Raw genomic sequence first — 17,659 nt, forward strand, 5'->3', positions numbered from 1 at the left:
TGTAACAGAAATGTCAAGTAACACCTATATTTAATGGCCTGAGACCAATTAATATGTTTGTGCCTTTTGGGTTATGTGCTTCTAAATCACATTTATTTGCTTAGGTGCAAAGAACAGAAAAAGAGTTGTAGTAATCCAGGGTTGGGCTTTATCCGGGAGGTATGACCAATGGAGAAAGTGCAAGAAATGTGGGGCTATGTGGATATGTTTTAGCAGTAGTTTTAATAATAGACCATAAACTACAGAGCACAACTAATGAGACATAAAGGAGGAAGGCTAGAGTAGAAAAATTATTAGATAAAATGTTCATAGTTTTTAGATATAAAGAAAGTTGTTGAATTAAGGTTCTAGAGAGGATGCACTGGATAAATCAGAAATTGTCAGAGAGAAATTATTACCATTGATGTTATGTGAAGGGGTTTTAGTTGCTGGTAATAGAAGCGGTTAGCGTCTAATTATGGGAGTGTATGTTTAAAGTAGAGGTAGATCAGATCAGATGATCAAAGCAGAGAATGTTAAAAAACTAAAAGGCCGCATTTGAAGGATTGTTTATGAAATTATTAAAGTTACCAAGAATACTGACAGGAGAAATATGAGAGAGAATATGGAGATAAAACAAACGACGAATAAAAAAAGGATATATTTTATAGATAATTGCACAGAAGAAGAGTAGAGTTTGACAAAGCTACTGACATGGTTTTAAAATTGTTTTCTCCCATTTCTATTCGTAAATAGAGTAGAGATGAGAAATGGTCTGGAAGTAACAATGATAAATACTTGCTGTACTTCCAAGCTTGGTAACTTGAAAGGTATGGACAGAGAAGTAGCATGTGAGAGAATTTCCAGGAAACCAGTGTGCTTAGAAAATGGTCAAGTTTCCATTAAAACTGGAAGGTGAAGAGAATGTTCAGAAAAGATAAGAATAAAGCGATTGGTACCCCTGTTTTAGGCGGAATAGTGGAAGAGTTTTGGGAATTGGTGAAGCACAAAAGAAAAGATGACACTAGGGATGCATGAAACCTTATAAGGATGGGATTCTAGATGATGAGAGATAACAAGAGGTCTTCGCCTTCCTTTGGGGACTGAAGTAAACAGAAACAAAAGGTATAATAGAGTTAATTTAGACAGATTCCAAGCCATCTCATGGTGATGAGGCTGTGGGCCATGACGGAGGAGGGAGGAATGCGAGTCTTGCCTGATGCACAGCTTTGGCATTGCCTATATCTCCTGTGCACTGGAAGTCCTGACTGGTGCAATCAGGCAAGATTAAGAAATGAAGGATATTAAAATAGGAAGAGGACAAGTCAACCTATCCCTGTCTGCAGATGACATGATCCTATATCTAGAAAACCCCATCGTCTCAGCCCAAAAACTTCTTAAGCTAATAAACAACTTCAGCAAAGTCTCAGGATACAAAATCAGTGTGGAAAATATCACTAGCATTCCTCTACACCAACAACAGTCAAGCCAAGAGCCAAATCAGGAATGAACTTTCATTCAAAATTGCCATAAAGAGAATAAAATACCTATGAATACAACTAACTAGGGAGGTGAAAGATCTCTACAAGCAGAACTAATAAACACTGCTGAAATAAATCAGAGATGACACAAACAAATGGAAAAACATTCCATGCTTGTGGACAGGAAGAATCAACATCATTAAAATGGCCAAACTGCCCAAAGCAATTTATAAATTCAATACTCTTTCTATTAAACTGTAGTTTTCTAAAATTTAAAATAAAAAAAACCTGATAACAAATATATCAACAGATTTTATAGGGCAAGAGATTATTTTTCAAACAGATGGTAGACAATACCTTCTACTTTTCTTCATAGAAGATAGAGATCTGTCTATAGGTGTGGTGTTCTGAGACAATTCCAATATGACAATGTGTTGTGGCTGAAATAATTGACAGTCATTGAAAAGAAGCCATCCCAGGCACAATCTTAAGAGAAAATGCTAGGTTATATTCTGGGTGCAATAAATGGACTAATGAGAAAAACAAATGACCATAATTGTATCAAGTGGAAGGATGGATCAAGCCAGCAGATCAAAATAAGAAGATATTATAGATGCCCAGAAAAGTGCACACTCTGCTTTGAGGAGCAAAGAACAGATGGTCAGTGGAGTAAGAGATGGTAGGAGAGCATTCTCAGAGAAATTAGTGTTCTTCATAGGGAATCAAGGTAAGGACTCAAATGCAAGATAAAAACAACAAACCAAAAATAAAACCTGATTGTGGAAAGAGAACACCAATTTAATTCAAAGAGAATGAGAGGAGTGACTGCTTAATATTAATTTTTGAATTCAGGCACTACCCTTAACTGGCTAACACACACTCTTGTTGGCCTACACAACATCCAAGTCTAAATACTTTCTTCTTTGCCTCTCTCCAGCAGTTGAGAGTGTCCGTGTGACACTTCTACATAAGAACTAAGGAGAATTTGTTGGGAGTGTCAGTAGAAAATTTTACTTCATTTTCCTAATAAGAGGGACCTTTTTTTTTTTTGACTGATGTTGCCCCTTTCCCCTTCCTGCCTCAAATGCAAATACAATTCATGTCACTGTAGCAGCTCTCTTGCAACTTAAGAAGGCTGAACGTATCATAGAGAACCTAGTGCTGATGTTATTGTACAGCGTAGGCCAGAGCTATTTATTTCTTGCTATGAGAGAAAAATAAGCCCCAATTTGTTTAGCACATTATGATCAAGTTTTTGATACTTGCAACTGAAAGCATGTTTAACTGACATGCTTTTTTTTGTAGCCTTGGGAAAGTTAAGTAAATGTCCAGAATCTCAATTTCTTCCAATTTTCTTGTTGTAACATTGAATGAGATAATAATTTTTTTCTTATTAAGTCCAGTGCTTAATGTAAAAGGTTCTTACTAAGTGGTATTCCTTATTATAGTCATTGTTAAAAACAAAGCTGTTAAAAAAGAAACCACTGAGAAGGCACATTTGAGGCTGGCTGAAGAAGATACTCCCTACACTGCTTCTACTTAGGAACAGAGGCTTTCCAAAAATCAGCAGCTGGACTAAGCCTAGAGGTAGGGGTTAAGTGGCTTAGCAATCAAGATTAGATGGATATAGAAACACATAGGCTAGTTAATAATTACTCATATTTTTGGCATGTAGTCAATACTACCCTATCAGTGGTGCACATGTGTCATAATATATACTGCATAGCATGCGTTACTCTCACCTGCTCTGGATTGACCCCATACTTATACCCAGAAGTACTGACCCTTGGCCAGTACTAGGAAACCTATTAATTATGAAAATGGTGCTCTATGACCACAGGTTTCTTAGTTCCTCAATTTGCATTAGTCCATCAGCATTACTTAGTAATTTTAATTGAATTTATGGATTGCAACTTGTCTGGTAGAGCCTCTCCTGGGAAGTGGGTTGCAGAGTAGAGGGGTGTGTAGGTATGTGCTTGAGCCACCATAAGCAGGTAGATGTTGTTTTAATGGTTAAGAAATGTCACACAGTTAGAAAGTTAGAATGTGCCTACACCTGTGTGAACAGACCAGTTCACTCTAAGAGAACCCCCTGGAAGAAGAAGACATTGAACTTTCTGGTAGTGACGTAGCTACAAGGTAGCAGTTTGAGAGCTTGACACAATATGTTCTGTGCAACTTGACCAGTGGAAGTAGGAAAAAGAAGACTACACTGTAGTCATGTTGACTGCATTAAAAGTGAGGACCCATGGAATGCAGACTTTTCCTGCTCTTGCTATATCGTACCTCAGCCTGTGATAAAGCTATTTCATGAGCATAAACTATTTGAGATCTGTGAACCCTTTCAACAATTGAATACTTAGGATGATTAATAGGTAAATCACATATATACTCATTCTTAAAATCTGTTATTTGAAGAATTCAGTCGTACTTGTAGTTTAAGTTACTAAAATACAAATAAAATAATCACTCATTTAATCATACCACCAATACATTTTAAAGGTTCACCACATTCTTGCCTTTTTCAGGAGTAAAAGCTACCATGAATTTTGTAGTTTTTAAAAGCTTACTTTTCTCTACAGTTTGCTACATTTATATGCAACCTGCAAATATCATTTAGATTTGTCTCTTTTTGAACTATGGTGAATGAAATCATAAAGCATGATTTTTTTTTCTGACTTGCTGCTTTTTTTCTACTTAATACTATGTATTTGAGATCCATCCATTTTGTGTGCAGCTATCATTTATTCTTTCTAATGTTTTATAATGCATTGTAAAAATATACCACAACTTATCCATTCTCGTGTTGATTGACATTGGTTTATTTCTAATATTTTGTCATTATAAGCAGTGCCATAATTAATATTCTTGTATGCTCCTCATGGTTAGAAAGATGCAATTGTTCCTCTAAGTACATGCATAGAAGGGGGATTTCTGAGTTATAGAGTTTGCACATGTTCAACTTGAGTTTGTGCCATTAACCAAAGTTGTTGTACCAATTTGAAATCTTAGCATACAATATGATTTTTCCGTGAGGCATTTGTTGACCATTAAAATTAATATTTTAAGTTCTCAAAGAAATAAGTAACATATTTGTAGTGTAGTGCATCTTGAATAAGATATTGAGACTTCTAGGAAATCATATATTTGAGTACTTCTGGATTTTTATTTAAAATCACAAATTTATATTCTATAGGAATCAGTAAAATTTTAATTTGGGATATTTTATAATAAATGTGAAATTTTTACATTATAATATTCCTCTGCTTCTTGAAAATTAGAAAATCATACATTTTTGTTTTATAATGCATGATAGGAGATTGGAAACTGATGGAATCTTGTCAAAATGTCTACTTTATGCAAAGTTTGATGTTATAATAGCCATAGTAAGTGTGCTATTTGAGGGTGGCTGGTTGCTCTACATAAATGAAATTGTCTTGTATGCAACATCTTATGACTTAAATATGCATTGTTGATCTTTATTAAAATGGATACCCAAGAACCCACATAAATGTTATGTCTGAACAGTTATGATTTAATAATAAAAACCAAATATACTTTCAGGAAAATAAAAGAATTAATCCTGGTAGTTCCCAAACGTAATACTGGGAACCTCATGAGACCTCTCTGACCACCAGTCTCTTCAGTAAATTGTTAATCTTTTCATTGTATTACTGCAATGATTAAGAGAAGTAATATAAAAGAAAATTCTTCAAAAACTTCAAAGCTAATACATAAAACTGTCAGATACCCAATTCACTACTTTTATTGTAAGTCGAAGGTTCATTGGTGCAAGCAACAAGGGATGATTGGGATGATTTAGCCAGAAGCAAATGGTTATTTGAAAAAGAATTGGAAAACCCAGAGTAGATCTGTAAGGGGCCAAGAAGAACCAGAAGGAAAACTCAAAAGCATGGGGGAGAATCGGTTTAGTGACAGTCCCACTTCCCTTCCTGTACACTAGACGCCCACATGGCATCTGGTGTGCCGAATGAAAAGATGGGTACCAAACAGTGGACATTGTTGCCAACACTGCCTACCTCTGCCCCTGGAGAAAGAGATATAGCTGCTGCCACTTCTGTGGGGGTCCCCTAATTCTTGCATCACTAGATCCTAAATCAATATCTAGGGTAACTTTGGTGATTGACAAATTATAGTTCGAGTGTCTGCCTCATAACCACAAGGGAGGATTAAAAAAGTAAGTATAATATCGGGAACAGCAGCTTAGGATTAGTGGGAGTTACATTAGTGGCTAGGTGGCCAAAGATAATAAATGATACCCACATGTTTTCTTTAACCCCTAAGAAATGCTATTAAAGGTACAGAAAAGTTAAATGACCTACCTAAAAGTCACAGAATTACCAGAAGGTCAGACAAAAGAATTGAAAGCTGTGTGTGCCTTGACTTCAAAGAATACAACTATCAAACTATGCTAAATTGTTTCAATACAAACTAAGCCTGATACATCTAAGATTTTTTTTTTCTTGAATACCTGGGGACCAAGGAATAAATTGGATCTTTTACAAGTTTACTGATGCCCAGGAATAGTTAATGATAAAGCTGTTAACTTAAAACAAATATGGTATTTTTTGGTTTAGTATGAGTGAAGGTCTGTACATATTAAACTGTGCACTGTGTTATAAATACCACATTCTGTCATAAATCAAAAGGGATAAAAACTGTACTATGAAGCGACTGTGCTGTTGGGATGCCAGCACAGATTTGTCCATTTAGGCAGCACTCAAATCTGTCTACATTTCATTGACCTCTTTCCAAATATAAAGTGCTGCATAAATTCTTAATGGTAACAAGTGACCTCAGTTGCTGTTGTCTAATGGCTTTCAGCTTTAAATGTTGACGATGTAAGTTCAGTTCATGAGAGACTAGTGCCTACACCATGGAAACCTCTAACACAATCAGTGCTAATTTGCAGTCTAAACAGAAAGGCCAAGGCTTGACTAAAGAGGCTAAATTTGCTTCTTCTTTCTGTGACTATTCCTGCTAGCTTGGTATTACAAGCAAATTTTTAATATAGTCACTTCATACAAATTCATATTTAAGCATGAGACAAAGCAGGACAGATCCAATTTGCATGGAGAAGGCAGTGTTACATGTTGGAATGAGTTAATGGTTAAAAGTCAGAAGACCTAGGTTTGATCAGGACTGTTGCTTTTTTAGTTTTGCAACCTTAGACAAGTCACTTAACCTTTGGGACCTTCAGTTACTTTTATCTGTAAAACATGAATAATAATACCTATTGCACAGATGTGTAATATCTCAAGAAAATGAAGGAGAAACGTGATGGCAAAGTACTATTCAGATACAGGTTATTCTTTCTTTTTTTAAAGTGTTATTGTTAACTGTTTCACCATACAATTTGGTAGTCATTACCTACAAGGATTATGAAAATTTTAGGAAGTTAGCAAAACCTGTATTGACTCAATCAACACAGAATATTGCTTTTTTTTGGAGAAACTGCTGTGAGTCTTTTTCTCCATTATTTAGTGGGAACTTATTGTTAACAAACAGTAAATGATATCAGGGCTGCTACCACTGGAGGGAGGGTGCTGTCTTTATTATTAGGTAGAGTTTTCAAACTGGTTTATGGTTTCAGCATTGCCTAAAACATAGTTTTTCAATTTAGTAGCATAAGTTATCATTTTCACCTTACATTATATCTCAAATCCATTAATTTTCCCCTTGCTTCTACTCTTTCTCACTTTCAATACATTTTCTACTCATCTGCTTTTGAAGTTTTTTATAAAATAATAATACCATGTTTCTTTCCTATGTAAAATGGTTTAATGGTTTCTTTTTCTTTCTTTCTTTCTTTTTTTTTTTTTTTTTTTGAGACGGAATTTTGCTCTTGTCACCCAGGCTGGAGTACATGGTGCTATCTAGCTATCTCGGCTCACTGCAACCTCTGCCTCCTGGGTTCAAGAGATTCTCCTGCCTCAGCCTCCTGAGTAGCTGGGATTACAGGCGGCTGCCACCACGTCCAGCTAATTTTTGTATTTTTAGTAGAGACGGGGGTTTCATCATGTTGGCCAGGCTGGACTCGAACTCCTGAACTCCGGAGATCCACTTGCCTCAGCCTCCCAAAGTGCTGGGATTATAGGCGCGAGCCACTGTGCCTGGCCATGGTTTCTTACTGCATTTAAAATAAAGTACAAACTCCAAATGTACATAATCTGGCATTGGCTTCCTGCCACAGTTTTATCTAATACCATTCTTTTCTCTCTGACTTCGATGATAAAGATTTTCTTCATATCTTTGATCTGGCCAGCTCTTTGCTACCTTCAAAACCTTTGTTGATACTGGCTCTACTGGAATACCCTTTGCTTTTCTTTGCTCAATGATGAGACCTCAAATTTCATCTCAAGTTGAATGTCGGGTCTTTGGGGAGACCTTTCCTGACCGTCCTATATAACTCCTTCCCCATTCTAATGTAAAGTATTTATTTTTGAACCTACTTTGTATCTGCCTTTCCCACTAGAAATATGAGTTGCATGAGGGCAGGGGCCATGTCTAATAAGATCACCAATGTATCTCATGCTCTTAGAAAAAGGCTTGGTATATATTTGCTGCTCACTATTTATTTATAAATGAGTAACAAATGGCTGCCTGACTGGCTAGCTGTCTGGGTGGATGGTTGTATTAAAACCTTGTCCCTCTCTCCACAAAATAAAAAAAAAAAACTACTTGTCAATTAAAATACTGATATTATTCCTGAGAATCTGCATGTAAATTGGAATTTGATTTTTAAAACTTGATTTCCCATTATAATCGCATACATTATTTATCTTTTCTTTTAACTGATTTTGTAAGTCTCTGTTTTTTGTTTCTCTAAAGTTTTATTTTATTGTTTAATTGGCAAATAATTGTATATACTTATGGGGTAAAACGTGATGTTTTGATACATCTATACATTGCATGATGATCAAATCAGGATAATTAGCATATCCATCGCCTCAAATATTTTCATTTCTTTGTGGTGAGAACATTTAAAAATCCTCTCTTCTAGCTATTTTGAAATATGCAATATGTTATTATTAACTACAGTCACTAAAGCATCTGTTTTTTTGTGTCTGGTGGGGGAAGGCATACAAATTTATTTAACATGTATGTATACATGAGAGCATACAGAATGAAAACTCAAAAATATAGGGGAGATTTTCCATTTTTATGCTTAGGTTCAACAAAGTATGGACAGCTGTGTGGAAACACAATTGCACAAAAAAGTCTGGTCTAATGCTAATAGCCTGAGTCGGGAAACCCAGCAAAGCCTGTCTGTCTAGACTCTTCTTGGCCTCTCTGAGCAGCATTCCTTTCTTCTGGGTATGGGGCAGGGCCCTCTCTGGAATGGGAATCTTGTGACCTACAGTCAAACAAGCTAGGTCAGATAACTTCTTTATGGCCCGTTTTCACACAGAAAGTTGAAGGGAAAATTAGAGTAACAGTTTTAGGTTTTATGGCTGGCTTTGGGGAAAAAGCATTCTGATTTCTGTAACTTGCATTGGAGAAGAGGGATTCTAGATTCTCTTTCTAGCCTCGGATGGAGAATGGGACTGAGAGACAGGAAAGCAGAAGGTCAGAGAAAAACTTTTATTTCTGAGGCTATTTCTGAAGCCTTCATTTTGGGGTATTGTTTTCTGAGCCCCACAGAAGAAAGGTACATTTTCTTTTTTGGCCTTGGGGTTGATGTTAAAGCTGGGCCTGAGCTGCTGTAGAAAATGACCCACTGTCCCTAGGGTCCCTAGGGTGGGCCAGAGCCAGACCAGACCCAAGGATTTGGAGAGGGCACCATTTCCAAGATGTTGCTTTTATATTTCACACTACCACAGCATTTCACATTTAGCAGTGAGGGGAAGGGACAGCCGTGATTTTGATGATACTGTCAAAGCATTCAAAGGTCTCCAGAGAAAAGAAGACCAGTCGAGTGGGGGTGACAGTATGAAAGGAAGATTTTTTTTAATTCAATTGTATTTTAAGTTCCAGGATACATGTGCAGAATGTGCAGGTTTGTTACATAGGTAAATGTGTGCCATGGTGGTTTGATGCACCTATCAACCCATCATCTAGATATTAAGCCCCACATGCATTAGCTTAGATGCTTACCAAGCATATGTTTTTTAACAGTTTAAAGTCTGTATTTCTAGACTCTTGATAAAAGAATTACTAGTGTCATGGAATCATGAGGTTTCAAGGACATTGATCTCATTGGGTATACACGTGACCTCTATCCATAGCCTAAAATTATCTCTATAATATGTGAATCATTCAATTTTGTCATGCAAATTACATTGACAAGGAATTCATTATTTCCTAAGAGCTTGCCTTCCAAAAGATGACAAGATGGCACTTAAAAGAATAAATAACTTGGTCACATTCTTTGAATCATTGGATCTGAAAGCCCTTTAATTTGCCAGATAAAGAGGGCAATATATTTGTTTTCATATTTCGGCTAGTATATGTTTGTTTGCTTTTTGTCAATTTCACAGACGTAGTCCTGACTTATGCCCACATTATATTTAGTATACATTTCAACTTTTTGGATAACATAAAATTATAAAAGACTGGAAAAACCTTCCTGCCTCATTTTGTAGACCAAAGTATGCTAAACTCAGTCAGAAATGAAGCTATTTATAGAGAAAAAATTATTTATTTATTGTTTAAATTATGTAACCAAATATTATCAAGTGCTCTCTTATACTCTGAGATTTAAATTAAAATTCAGTACCTTTTAAAACCGCTATGTATTCTCCAAGATTTTTGCCAATTCTTTATAATTTATGTTCTCAAGGTCTCTATTCTTTCTGTTAATCTTTTAGTCTCCTTTATCACACTTTACTTGACTCTTTTGTCATTCTTGCATACTCAGACTTGTAACTCTGGTTTTCTATTTTAGTTACACTCAACCCTCTTACACAAAGTGTATATGCATATAAAGCTTTTAGTTATGTTGGGTGACAGAGAGTGACATGCATTGCACCCAAGATATTATCATTAACACTGGTCACATAACCAACCAACCAACTTTTGAAACGACTTCTTTGCCCACATGTTGCATTTTAAAAAGATGTTCAAATAATAGATATGTGGCTCTCTTTTTATTCTACACATATTCACCTGCCATTTCTCTTACCAAACTAAGAATTTGCAGGAAAATAGTTTAGGAGACAAAGTAATCTCTGCTAACCAATAAAAGGAAGCGATGTAATATCAATGCAAGTTCCCCACAAGTGGCCACATGCATAGAATTACCACTGGGCAAGCCAAATTACATCTGATGGCAAGAGGACCACATGTCTGGTCAATATTTGAGTCATGCACCAATTCTCTCATAAGCAAGGGCAGTAACGGAAAAGTGCACTGATTAAGATGTAAAGCAGAAACTTGTTTTGGGAAAGAGAGACAGTTCATCTGTGTGACAGAATAAAAATCTTGTTCGGTATTCCTAGATTCTTTATTCAAATACCAGACTTCTTTCCAATAAAAAATTTGGCCTCAATAAGTAATATAGGAAATTAAGCAAATCTCTCAATGGGCTGATTCTCAGTGTTGCCATGTCAGAACCAAAATTGAGTTCATTTTGAAACACATAGACATATGCTGCTTTAATAATGTTTTCAGGTGACCTTTGCAAATGTATACCAGCAGGATTGTTCTTGAAGTTACAAACCCACATGGGTCAGATGATAGTATTGTCAGAGATTTGTAGCAACCTTGTGCTGCCAGAGCTACTTCTGTAAGACACACTCCTTTCACCTAGAGCAGTGCATAATGCCAATACATTTCCTTTTCTGATCTTGAAGGAACAGCAAGATGGTATCTGGAAGATGTTCTGAATTTCAAGGAACATGAATCTATGCTAATCTGGGACCTCCCTGGGATTTAGTCACAAAGAATATTAAATTGTTGCCTCTGAGCTGAATTTGATTTTAATTAAAATATACATTTTTAAATTTTACAGATCAGCTTTAACTCCCCTGTAAATAGCTGCTAAACTATAAACATCACAGATCAGTGATGAGAAAATGATCTGATAGCATGTCTTTAGAAATCTCCTTCATTTGGCCAATGGAAACAGTGAAAGGAATTGCTTCAGCGTTGAACAGCATTCCATGATAATAATCATGTAAGAAGAAATTTCCTTTGAGTTTAAAACCAAACAGGTGGAAGCTGTCAGGACACACTAGCAAAGAATCTGAGAAACTAATTCTAGCTCAATCTTTTCTATTAATGCCCCTTTGCCCACACAATCTTATTTCTGCCTGATCCACTGTTGTGTAAGATACTGAACACAGCTGTGGATCAATGAAGTCATTTACAGATCCACCTCGTGGGTAAGATAAATGATGGATTAATCTAAGTTCCCTGGGGTCCTTATTTTTGGAACATATCCTAATGGCAACTGAAATCCCTTACTGGAGTTTTCTCAAATTGTTGCCTTCTCTTTTTCTCCTTTCTAAATTTAATGTTTTTTTTTTTTCATGTTGCTGTTGTTAACATTCTATTATTGCTTCCAAGTTACTCCAATTCTATAAGAATTATAAACATTGGTCTCTATGCCTAGCTATGGGTCTTTCCAATCACAAAGATGAAAGGTGCAGAACTTTATTACACAGGCGCTGAATGTTAAAATTATCCCACAGCAAGTAATTTATCTTTTTCAAAATTATGGGGTATGCAACTAAATTCTGGCACTTGATGTCAGTTTATATCAATGCTGAAGAACAAGAGGAAAATAAACAAAGGGCAAACAAATCTGGAAGGAAGGTAATGCTATTTTTTTTCCAGGACATCAAATTTTGAGATAGTCACAACAAAGCTGCAATTATAATAATGAAGTATGACTACCAAATGAGTTTCCTTACTTTTTCTCCATCATGATATAATCTGTGAATCATCATTTTAGTGGTGAGGATGGTGGTATTGAAGGTGGCATTAAAGGATTGTGGCATGTATGATCTTATTTAATGCTGAAGATAATTCTAGGAAATAGATAGTAGTAATGATCCCATTTTGCAGATGAGGAGCTGTGGCTAATAATAGGAATTTCTCTAAGATCACACTGCTAATAAAGAATTGAATTGAAGTTTGATTGACTATGGGAGATAACAACTGATAGACCTGGAGAAATTACACTTGAAAGACATGCAGAATCTACATTCAATCTATAGTTTTACAAAAGGTATTTTCTCGCATTTTTTCTGCATATCAGAATATAGAAATTGTTTATTATCAGAGTAAATTAAGATATCTTGTTTTGTTCCAGAGAGTCAACTCTCCACCTTCAAGTGAAGCTACTTGCTTTATTTGGGTTCTCTTTGAATATGTCAAATGACCAAAATGGCATGCTATTCTACTTTCAGTATCTGGGTCTCAAATGCATCTTAGAAGATACATTATTTGATGTTTGCTTCTCTTACGAAGAACTAAGTCTGATAGAACAATGAAGGTAAGTCTGATAGAACTATGAAGGTAAGTGAGAGAGGTTGCTGGGTGTCATATATGATTTAAAAGGGATAACCAGAACTCAATCTTGAAAATCTGGGATGAATTTTGATAGCACTGGATATCTTGCAAAATGTTAAATACCTATTGAACTGTTCTGGTTTTTCATTTGTTGTAGAGAAGATCATTTTCCCAGAAAAGTCTTCAGAAAAAGCACCTTTCTCTCCCAACAGTCTATCTTTAGAAAATCCTTACTCCCTACTATGTGATTTCTCATGCCTTAACAGTTTAATGAATTACCAAAAGGCTGTCTCTTTGAGGTTTTCATGGAGACTGACTTAGAACATACAATGCCGTGGAATACACTGAATTACGTAAAAAAAAAAAAGTCATCCACTTTCTTACATGTAAAGAATCTTCTTATATCTACAGCCTTTGAATTGTGAGATCATTTTCTCTGCATGCTTAATTTATTCATTAAATGAAGTATAAATTTTAGACTAAACCCACCCAAGCATATTCCCCTGTCTGTTCTGAGGGGATAAAAGCAAATGTTCACCTTGTATATCTTGTTAACTGCGAAAAAGTTGCACCTAGTGTCAGTCTCTTTTGGGATTTGATGATCTTCAATGTAGTATTCATGGGCTATGTAGCCTATGGTGACCATTTTTTGCTTTTGTTATGCTTATGAAAACACCAATTATTTAGAAAACAACCATCTTAATGATTATTCTTTATTGTCATAATTAAATAAATCAGATAACTATTTATAATTAGGTACCCGCTGAAATCTCAAGAGAAATTATATTTTCCATGAAGCATTTTTTTATATGCAAATATGTAGTTTTCCTCAGTGATGAAACAACACAGTTGAGTTCTTTGAATTGGAGATGATATCAGGCTTTTTTGTGAATTATCACTGTTGTAGTAGGGAGAATGTTTGATTTTCCAAAGTTACATTGTTGGCAGAAAAAGAAAATCATTGCAAATAAGTTTACATTTAAATATGTTTAGCATTTTATGCATTCTGACATATTTTAAAAGTCAATAAAGTACTTATGATTCACTTTATTAGCACTTACAACATATTTTCATGGCTTGTAAAGAATCTTTAAAACCTTAGAAAGACCCAAATTTATTATGATTATTATAGTTATAATCAGTTTTGAATAAGATAAGCTGACTGGATCCAATACATGGCACTATGGCTAGGAAAATATATAGAAGTAATAAAATTTTTACAATTATGCTATAAAATACTAGCAAAATTATAAGGAAACATTAATTTTGTACTCTTCTTTGATAATAATATGCTGAATAAAATGGATAATCAAAATTTCTTTCAGATCTCTGGAAGGAAAAAAAAACTTCCATAAAAATGTGCCCCCCTTTCATATCCTACTTTAAGAAAGCAGACAAGTTTCATATTAAAAAAGACCTCAATGACATAAAAAATCCACTTCTTACATGTAAAAAATAGTGTTATGTCTAGAGCTTTTGAATTGTGAGATCATCTTCTCTTCATGCTTAATCTATTCATTAAATTAAGTGTAGTATTAAGTTTAGACTAAACCCAACCAGGCATATTGCCTTGTCTATTTTGAGGAAATAGAAGCAAGTGTTTGCCTTGGATATATGGTTAACTGAGAAAAAGTTGCACAATGAATTAGATGCTTTCCAGATTTCCCATTTTCCCTCGATTGGTAAGCCTGACTTTCAGCTATGGCACTGGGACACCTCCAGATCGATACATAGCTTGTTCAGGCACTATTTTGTCAAAGGTGCTCCTCAGTTGGTAAATTTATCCTACACAATTTAGTTCTATCTTGTTTAAGTACACCGTACTAATATTGGAAGATATTATTTTTTGAAATTTTAGAAAGAAAATAGAAATATCATTTAAAAATGGATTCATCCACTTTCAAATTTACAGCATTTTAGACTGTTCTGAATATTTTGTAGTAAAAAAAAATCTGCAGCAATCTAAAAAATTTAGTGAAGCATTATTAGTTGTTTATGTACATCCCACACACATACACAGGAAAAGAGTATTAACTTCCAATCTTTGTTGTTAAGAAATCGGCATAAGCTTTGATTTAAAAAATGGGAAAGAGGTCATAAAGATGGTAGGATAGGTGGCCTCAGCCTTTATCCCTCACAGAAAGACTTATTTAACAACTATTCATGGGAAAAATACCTTCATGAGGTCTCTAGAATTCAGATTAGAGGTTAAAACACCCAGGTGGGGCACAGAAAGGATAAAAGATTTATTAAAAAGGGTAAGAACACCAGTTCCACTTTACCCAAACCATCTCTCCCACAAGCTGACAAAGCACAGTGCCAAGAGGGATCCCTTTGGCCCACAATTTCTTCCATGGAGAAAAAAAAAAGTGCAAACTGAGGATCCAACTTACCCCAAATTTAAGAATGAGGCCCAAGGGGGCTACTTCTGGTGTGCTTCACCCAAATCACTATGGGAATTTGCATGGCTAGATTGATTGAAGGTAGGACAACTAAGAAAAGGGGAAGAGGTCTCTCAACAACCTACCTGTGTATCTCACAGCCAGCCCATAGCCCCTGGTAGAAGGCACACTTACAAACGCCAGCAGCAAGTTTGATTGCAGGTCCCAGAATCTTGATTGCCCATGGACCCAGCCAACTTATTTGCCCAGAATCTTTGGCCAGGCTGCTATTGAAGGACTTTTCCTGGCAAAGCCATCCCCTAAAGATTGAAAGAAATGATTACGTCTTTAAATGCACATATGCCAATGCAAGGATACAAAGATCATGAAGAATACAAAACTTGACACTACAAGGAAGAAAATAAAGCTCCAGTAAGTAATCCTAAAGATAGAGAAATCTACAACCTGCCTGACAAAAAATTCAAAATATTTTTTTCTAAGCTCAGGAGCTACAAGAGAACACAAGTCAACAATTAAACAAAAATAAGAAAGCAATACATGAACAAAATTTAAACCTTGCAGGCCAGAGGAAAATGAAATGATATATTCACAGGGCTGAAAGAATAAAACTGCCAAACAAAAATTTTACATTGGGCGATCCTATCTTTAAAAAATAGAGACATAAAGACCGTCCAGACAGGCAAAATTGAGAGAATTTGTCATTGATAAAACTGCCTCACAAGAGGTGCTAAACAGAGATTTAAAATTGAAGTAAATGGATTTTAAACAGCAATATGAGAGCATACAAAAGTCTAAATCTCATTGGTATAGGTGAATATATAAACAAATACATAATATTTCAATACTATCATGATGGTGTATAACCTATTTTAATCCTGTTATAAAAGTTAAAAGACAAAATATTAAAAATAACAATAAGCACCAAAGTGCATTAATGGATATACAATATAAAAAGGTATAAAGTTTGACATTAAAATAGAGCATGTGTGTGGGGGATATAAAAGTATAGTTTTTGTATGTGGTTGAAGTTAAGTTGGTATTAGCCTGAAATATATTGTCACAACTATAAAAAATTTAATGCAAACTTCATGGCAACTGCAAAGAAAAAACCTACAATAAATACAAGAAAAATAAAAGTATATCCCTACAAAAATAATCAAATCACAAAGAAAAACAGCAAGAGAGGAAGAGGGAAATAAAATAACTATTAAATAGATAAAACCACAAATAAAGTATCAATAATAAGTTCTTACCTAACAATAAGTAGTTTAAATGTAAATGGATTAATTCATCTGGGAAAAACAGCAGATAGGAGGCAGGACCAAATTGCAGCTTCCATTCAGATGGACAGAGCAGCGCATGGAGACTGACATTGTGACTTTTGCTCCAAGAACTCCCACAGGAACATACCGAGGAAGCCAAGAGAGTCCACAGACCCTTTGAAGAAAGTGGATTGCTCCTGCAGGCTCCAGGAGACAACTGAAAAACTGTGAGTTCCCAAAGTGGGAAAGGAGGATTGTCAGCCCCAAGTCACAGACTCACACTGGGGAGCCTGAAGGTCCAGGTCACAGGAGAAGAATTGACCTTACCTAGAGCTGAGACAAATTTAGTGACCCGAGTGAAATATGGGGGTAGAAGAAGCAGTGGGAAGAGCCCTGTGGGCTACTTGGTTCCCAGGAAAGCCATTTCTGACTTTGTCTCTCAGAGGTCTTTGGGGAGGGCTGCCAGAGGAAATGGAAAAGACCACAGAGAGAAGGAAACTTCCAGCTGAACTTTGTTACAATTTTGACTGAAAGTGAAGTTTCCTGGCCAGAACTCAGGGAAGGGGATGAAGCGGGAGTGCAGACACAGCACAGAAGCTACAGCAGGCAGTGTAAAACCTGAAAGCCCTGCTTGCTTTCTCAGCTGGGAGGCAGGTAGCCTGGGTCAGGTTCTCAGCCCTGCTCACTCACTACCTGGAAATAAACTCAGTGCTATTGCGGGGAGCATGATGAGAGTGAGACTGCTCCTTTGGGTTGTATGGGAGCTGGGTGAGGCCCGCAACTGTCGACTTTCCCCCACTTCCCTGTGAACTGCATAATACAGCACAGGCAGCCATAATTCTCCTGGGAACATAACTCAATTGGCCTGAAAACAACACCTCCATTCCCCACAGCAGCTGCAGCAAGCTCCACCCAAGAAGAGTCTGAGCTCAGATATGCCTAACACTGCCCCCACCCAATGGCCTTTCTCTACCCTCCCTGGTAGCCAAAGACAAAGGACATAGTCTCTTAGGAGCTCTAGGAGCCTGCCCACCAGCTGATTCTCCCTATGCTCTCT

At 36.1% G+C, this 17,659-nt stretch overlaps 1 long non-coding RNA gene across 1 annotated transcript in view; it reads right to left on the reverse strand.

Moving 5' to 3' along the window:
• LOC134807428 (uncharacterized) overlaps positions 1 to 17,659 on the reverse strand; it is an 81,142-nt gene that overhangs the window by 47,663 nt on the left and 15,820 nt on the right. The window contains exon 2 of the long non-coding RNA XR_010147895.1: positions 15,515 to 15,639. This is a non-coding gene — a long non-coding RNA (uncharacterized LOC134807428). The remainder of the gene's footprint in view (positions 1 to 15,514; positions 15,640 to 17,659) is intronic.

This window comes from Pan troglodytes, chromosome 10 (genome assembly GCF_028858775.2).
Source record: "Pan troglodytes isolate AG18354 chromosome 10, NHGRI_mPanTro3-v2.0_pri, whole genome shotgun sequence".
Lineage (NCBI taxonomy): Eukaryota > Metazoa > Chordata > Mammalia > Primates > Hominidae > Pan > Pan troglodytes.